The sequence below is a fragment of the Myotis lucifugus genome, unplaced genomic scaffold, assembly GCF_000147115.1.
Source record: "Myotis lucifugus unplaced genomic scaffold, Myoluc2.0 scaffold_149, whole genome shotgun sequence".
In the NCBI taxonomy this organism is placed as follows: Eukaryota; Metazoa; Chordata; class Mammalia; order Chiroptera; family Vespertilionidae; genus Myotis; species Myotis lucifugus.
The window spans coordinates 1-7,109 of NW_005871197.1; the positions used below are offsets into that span (position 1 = coordinate 1).

General features: G+C 33.9%; 1 pseudogene; it reads left to right on the plus strand.

Annotated features, from left to right (window-relative positions):
- Positions 1-3,596: 3,596 nt before the first annotated feature.
- On the plus strand, positions 3,597-3,975 carry LOC106698213 (annotated as a pseudogene).
- Positions 3,976-7,109: the final 3,134 nt, after the last annotated feature.

Below are 7,109 nucleotides of genomic sequence, written 5' to 3' on the forward strand. Positions count from 1 at the left end.
CCCCTACCAGGAATTTAACTGACAACTTCCTGGTACACAGGAAGATGCTGAACCAACTGAGCCACACCAGCCAAAGCTGAAACTTAGTATATAATTTTATGAACCAATGTCACTCCAATAAATTTTTAAAAGGCCCACTCCACTTAATGTTTTTGTCATAGTTACCTGATATCCACCATGATGGCTAAACATTTTTAATTTTCAGTAATCAAATTATTCAGTGCTCAGCTTTTATCAGCAGGATGTGACACAGTTGATTCTTTTAGCCCCCTTCAAGCATATTCTTCTTTTTGATTTCATGGCACCAAAAACTCAGTTTCCCTCCCACTTTACTGACCACTCCTTCTTGATCTTTCTTGATGGTCCCTTGTTTCCTCTAATCTCTTCAATTCAATGTGTCCCAGGGCTGTGACTTTGAACTCCCTCCTTTCAATAGCGATAATATTTTCCAATCTTTGTTACTCTCCTGGTCTTATTATCTGCTAAAATTTCCAGCTCAATTTATGGACTCTCTTATGAACCCCAGACTCAAAAGTATATTAAAGTGCTTGCTTGGCATCTCTACTTGGATATCTCATAGATGTTTCAATCTTTGCAAGTCTAAAATTGAATTTCTTCCCCCCCGCCCCCATAAACCTGCTCTTCTCACAGCCTTTCCCTTCTCAATCAATGACAACTGCACCAAGTTAGCCTTTGGTTTACAATCAACTAGACCTAAAAATCACAGAATGATTCTTGACATCCCTTATTTCCTACATCAAATTTGTTAGAGAATTCTGTGGTCTCTACTTTCACAATAAATACAGGATATTACATTTCCCAACTCTCCTATTCCAACACCTCAATGGTTGGAGCAAACAACATCTCTAGACTTCCTTACTGTAATAACTTCCTAACAGATCTCCCTTGACTCCCAAGAATCTCTTTTTGATATAGCAATCAGAAGGGTCAATTTAAAATGCAATCCAGATCATATTATTTCTAAGTTTGAAGCTATGTAGTGATTTCCACCTCACAAAGGCAAAATGTATAAGGATCTATATGATTTCCCTCAGTTACTGCTTTTATTGCAGCTTCTCATAGTTCCTATCCTCCTCACTCCACTTCAGCCATGCTGGCCTTCTTTCCAGTCCCTGAATGTAGCAGGTCCTTTCTGCCACAAGCCTTTCCATAAATTCTTCCCTCTGTCACAAGTGTTTTTCCTCAAAAATATCTGTGACTTACATTTGAGTCTTTGCACAAATAACTACTATGTCACTAGTCCTTCTTTGCTCAATGTATGTAAAATTGAAATTCTACCATCCCTGACCCTCTCACCCCCTTGCTCTGTCCTACCTATTTTTCCTTTATAGCCTTTATTACATTCTAACTTATTATTTGCTTTTAAATGATACTTTTTTGTGTATTTTCTATTTTGCCTAATAGATGTTCGCAGACAAGCAGAAATATTGGACTTGCTAGTGTATCCCAAGGATCCACAAACTTACTGATGCATGATAGGCACATTTCTTTTTACCTAAATGAAATAATAAGAGCTAATATTTAATGAGTGCTTAATGTTTAATGTTTGTCAGGCACTGTACTAAGTGCCGAGCAAATCTTATAGATAGTATTGCCACTCATCTATAGATATTGAAGGGGGAGAGGAGTCAGTTGCTATTTTAAGGATTTCAGATACAGTAGCGCATTTTATCTGAAAACAAGCCATACAAAGTGGGCACTACTCTATTTTTCATTTTGTCAAAGGAGAAAACTAAAATACATGCAATTTTGTAAATTGCTCAACGTTAGCTGAACAGCTAAAAATATGTGAAGCTGGTATTCAAATCCAAGCAGTCTGCACCGAGACCGGTTTGGCTCAGTGGATAGAGCGTCGGCCTGCGGAATGAAAGGTCCCAGGTTCGATTCCGGTCAAGGGCATGTACCTGGGTTTCGAGCACATCCCCAGTGGGAGATGTGCAGGAGGCGGCTGGTCGATGTTTCTCTCTCATCGATGTTTCTGACTCTCTATCTCTCTCCCTTCCTCTCTGTAAAAAATCAATAAAATATATTTAAAAAAAACACACAAAAAAAACAAAAACAAATCCAAGCAGTCTGGCCCTGGCTTCCATGATTTTAACCACACATATACCATCTCACGCTAGAAAGTAGGAGAACTTAGATTTGAAGACAAGCAATCTGATCCCAGAACCCACGTTCTTAATGACCAACATATATTTCACTCACTGCTAGATCATTAGCAATGAATCATGGGCCATTGGCCAACTGAATGTGCTCTTTATAAGTTCTATTAAGTTGTCAACAGGCACTAGAGAGAAAGAGTAGAATGCTATAAAACCATTTAATGTCTTCAAAGACTTTGAGATATTGGGACTTAAATAAGTTCTTATTCTTATGAACCCATTAAATCTATGTCTGCACTGAATGCCACTCTAAGTGATATATACACAATAATAAGTACCTGAAGTAACATAAGCATGTCACTTAATGACTCCAAGCTTCATTTGTATTTTCATCCAAATGTGACAAGTTTGAATTAAATGAAGTTTAAATTTCCAGTTTTAAAATGTTAGATCACAGGTGACAACAATGAATTTACATTATACTTTACTATTTTTTTTTATCATTTCACAAAAATTATCTTGTACAAGAATGTATTTTTAAATTAATTGTCATCATGATATCATCATAGTGGACACTATTATTTCTCATAAGTCTGCATATTAAATTTAAAAGTGATATCAACATTCATATGCTAATAAATATATTCACGAATGACAGTGATGAGAAGGAATGGATTTATAGCAAGAATTGCAATACATTTTTTTTTATAATTTTTCCCTCAGTAGAACTGCAATTATGATTTCTCATTTACTGTTTATCTCATCAAAAAATCATTGCTGCAATTTAAGTAAATCCATAATAATAAATTTTTTTTGTTTATGAACTTTGGAGACTCCACAGAATATATTGTCTTTGAATAAACACTTTCAATTCCTAACTTCTTTATAAGTTTTATGAAAATGATGTACAAAATTGTCAGATAATGAAGGAAATAAAATTTACCATAGAGAAAAGAGTTTCAGAGAAACATCTACTAAGAGCTTTGCATGGAAATTTAAGGAGCTAACTTGTAACATTTTTAGAGCATGGTTTTGTTTATCAGGGCTATCTATGCAGGTTTTCTCATAAATAATTTAAATTTAATTTTCTCTTTCATCATAGTTCCAATTTATATTTAAGAGTCCCAAACTCAAGTTTTCTTCCAGACAAGAGTATACTTTAAAAGCAGCTGTTGTCATTAGGAAGAAAACATGAGCAATACTATATGTTTTACTTTAATGTTATGCTACCTAAGGGTAGTAGAAATTCAAACATATGCTGACTTCTCACACACATGAATTATAACATGATTATGAGTATTTGATTATTTTTAAACATATGACTGATATTTGTAGTAGAGACAATAATATAACTTGATATTAACATTGCATAATAATCTTTAAGATTCTTGGTCGTTTTTTATTTACTAAAGTATGCAATAGATATATTGGTTGCTACATTTGAAAATGGGCTTTTCTGCCTCCACTGCCACCATGGCACCTGTGAAAAAATGTGCAGCAAAGGAAGGCAGAAGAAAAAGAAGCAGGTTCTGAAGTTTACACTTGACTGCGCCCACCTGGTAAAAGATAGAATCAAGGATGCTGCCAATTTTCAGCAATTTCTTCATAAGAGGATCAAAGTGAATGGAAAAACTAGGAATCTCAATGGAGAGGTTGTGACCATTGAAAGGAGCAAGGGCAAGATTACTGCAACTTCTGAGGTGCCTTTTACCAAAAAATACTTGAAATATATCATCAAAAATATTTGAAGAGGAATAATCTACATGATTGGTTGCATGCATTAACTAAGAGCAAAGAAAGTTATAAATTATGTTACTTCCAGATTAACCAGGATGATGAAGAGAAGGATTAAAACTAATTTATCTGGAATGTTTTGTATGAGTTCTTGAATAAGACTTGGAAACCAAAAAGAAAATGTACACAAATATCTTATTTATATAATTTTATTCCCATTCGTGAAAGATTATTTCCATTTAAAAAGGTTAAGTGTATAAAAATGATTATATATATATATATATATATATATATATATATATATGCATACATAATTAAAAATTACATTTAATAGGCCCCAGATGATAGGATATTAAAAATGTGTGCAGATGTTCAAACCTCAGAGGGAAGGTAAGGGAGGGTTGGGGTAAGGGAGAGAGATCAACCAAAGGACTTGTATGCATGCATATAAGCCTAAACAATGGACACAGACAACAGGGGGTGAAGGTTTGGGCAAGACTTGGGGGGTGAGGGGACAATGGAGGGATAAAGACACATCTGTAATACCTTAATCAATAAAAATTTTTTTAAAAAAATGTGTGCATATACTATATATACATAATGTTTTTTGTTTTGGAATGGTTTCAAAGAAATCACATTTTATAAAAATTTGTGTTTTCATTAAACTTTACCCAAGATTAAATAGTATTAAAATAAGGTCATAGAAAAACCACAGAATTTAGGTTTATATACTATTCCATACTATATTAAATCATATTTGAATATTTAATTTCCAAATAAGAACATAATGTATACATACAAAAATTATTGAATAATATAAGGACATGAATAATCCACATGAATTCTAGATATAAGGAAATTGGTGAAATAATTTAACAGAAACATTTGATTTAGAAATGATCTGTCTTTTACGATTTAGGACTAATGCATAAATTGATTATTCAGTTATATGCAGCATATATATTTGGGTATTTCTGTGAGCCAATGCTTTCACATTTAATTGTAAGGTTCAGTTAATTGAATACTTACTGATTTCAATGGGAAGGATAAAATATGATTCAGAGACTATTGTTGCATTTAAAGTCTTTTTCCCTTATGCAGTAGGAGAACTTTCAGAAAAAAAAAATTCTCAGGTTTGGCACTAGGCCCTGTCTCAGTTACATCCTATGTATAAGCAATAAAACCTTCCAACCTCAATTTCTCTAGCAATGAGCCCATGCAATGACCCCCACCTTAAGAGGTGCCCTGAAATTTATTTAATGTAAAATAACATGTCATCACATTGTTTACTGTTAGGCATCTGAAAAGGTAAAAGGTCAGCACTTATTCCAACAATATTAGTGTTATTCAGGCACAAATTATATCTGTAAAATGTTAGTATAATTGTATTTAAATGTGAAATTATCTCTTTTTTACCTCTTTATTATTTATTTATTTTTAATTTAAGTTATTTATTGTGTAATGTATTACATGTCTCATTTTCCCCCCATTGACCTCTCCGCAGCCATCCCCAACCCCCAGCATAAGCCCTCACCTCCCCACCCTCTGCCTGTGTCCATTGGTTATGCTCATATGCATGTATACAAGTCCTTTGATTGATTAACTAGCTCTTAAATTATAGAATCCTTCTTCTTACCCCAATTGATAAGCAACTGACTCACTCTCCAGGCTACATAAATTATACTTTTTTGTTTATCAGTCATATGCTTTGTGATTAAAAATATTATTTAGCCTATCCGGCATGGCTCAGTGGTTGAGCATTCGCCTGTGAACCAAGGTCATGGTTCAATTCCTGGACAGGACACATGCCCAAGTTGTGGGCTTGATGCCCAGTGCAGGAGGCAACCAAGCAATGATTCACTCTCATTATTAATGTTTCTATCTCACTCTCCTCTCCCTTCTTCTCTGAAATCAATACAAATACATTTTTAAAAATAAATAAAAACATACATTTTTTAAAAGAAGAAGAAAAACAAATTGAGAAAGAAGAAGCAAAAATATCACTTTTGCAGATGACATGATTCTGTATATAGGAAAACTCTAAAGACTCCACCAAAAAATTATTATAAACAATAAACAAATAGAGTAAAGACACAGGATAAAAATCAATGTATAAAAATCAACTTCTAACTTATATAATAACAATGAAACTTCAGAAAATGACATGAAAAAAATAATTCCAATTTCAACAACAACAAAGTAAACACACACAAAAAATGGGAATAAACGACAAATTATGTGAAGAACCTATACACTGAAAATTGCAAGGCATTATTTTTTTAAAATGTATTTTATTAATTTTTTACAGAGAGGAAGGTAGAGGGATAGAGAGTTAGAAACATCGGTGAGAGAGAAACATCGATCAGCTGCCTCCTGCACACCCCCTAATGGGGATGTGCCCGCAACCAAGGTACATGCCCTTGACCGGAATCGAACCTGGTACCTTTCAGTCCGCAGGCCGACGCTCTATCCACTGAGCCAAACCGGTTATGGCACAAGGCATTATTAAAAGGGACTGAAAAACACACAAGGAACTGTAAAGGTATTCCATGTTCAAGGATTGGAAGATTCAACATAGTTAAAATGGCCATATTACCCAAAGCATTATACAGATTTAATCTATCCCCATCAAAATCCCAATATCATTTAAAAAAATAGAACAAAAAATCACCAGATTTTTATGGATCCACAAAAGACCCCACATAACCAAAGCAATCCTGAGAAAAAAAGAATGAAGCCAAGTTATCACACTACCTGATTTGAATTATACTACAAATCTATGATAATCAAAACTGCATGGTGTTGGCAAAAAAGCAGGCACACAGACAAATGGGACAGGATTGAGAGCCCAGAAATAAAACCACAGGTATGTGGGCAAATAATTTTTGGCAAAGGATCTAAGAAAAACATAATGGAGAAAATGGTGCTGGGATAATTGGAAAGTCACATAGAAAGGAATTAAACTAGATTTCAGTTTGTACCCTTTTACCGAATTAATTTAAAGTGGATCAAAGACCTAAATATAAGATCTAAAACAATAAAGTACATAAAAGAAAACTTAGGTACTAAACTTATGTACCTTGGTCATAGAGAACAGTTTATGAATTTGACCCCAAAGGCAAGGGAACTAAAGGCAAGAAATAATGGGACTATATCAAACTAAAAAGCTTCTGCACATCAAAAGAAACTGACAACAACAACAACAAAAAAGGTATCCAACTAAATGGGACATGTTAATTGCAAATACAGCTC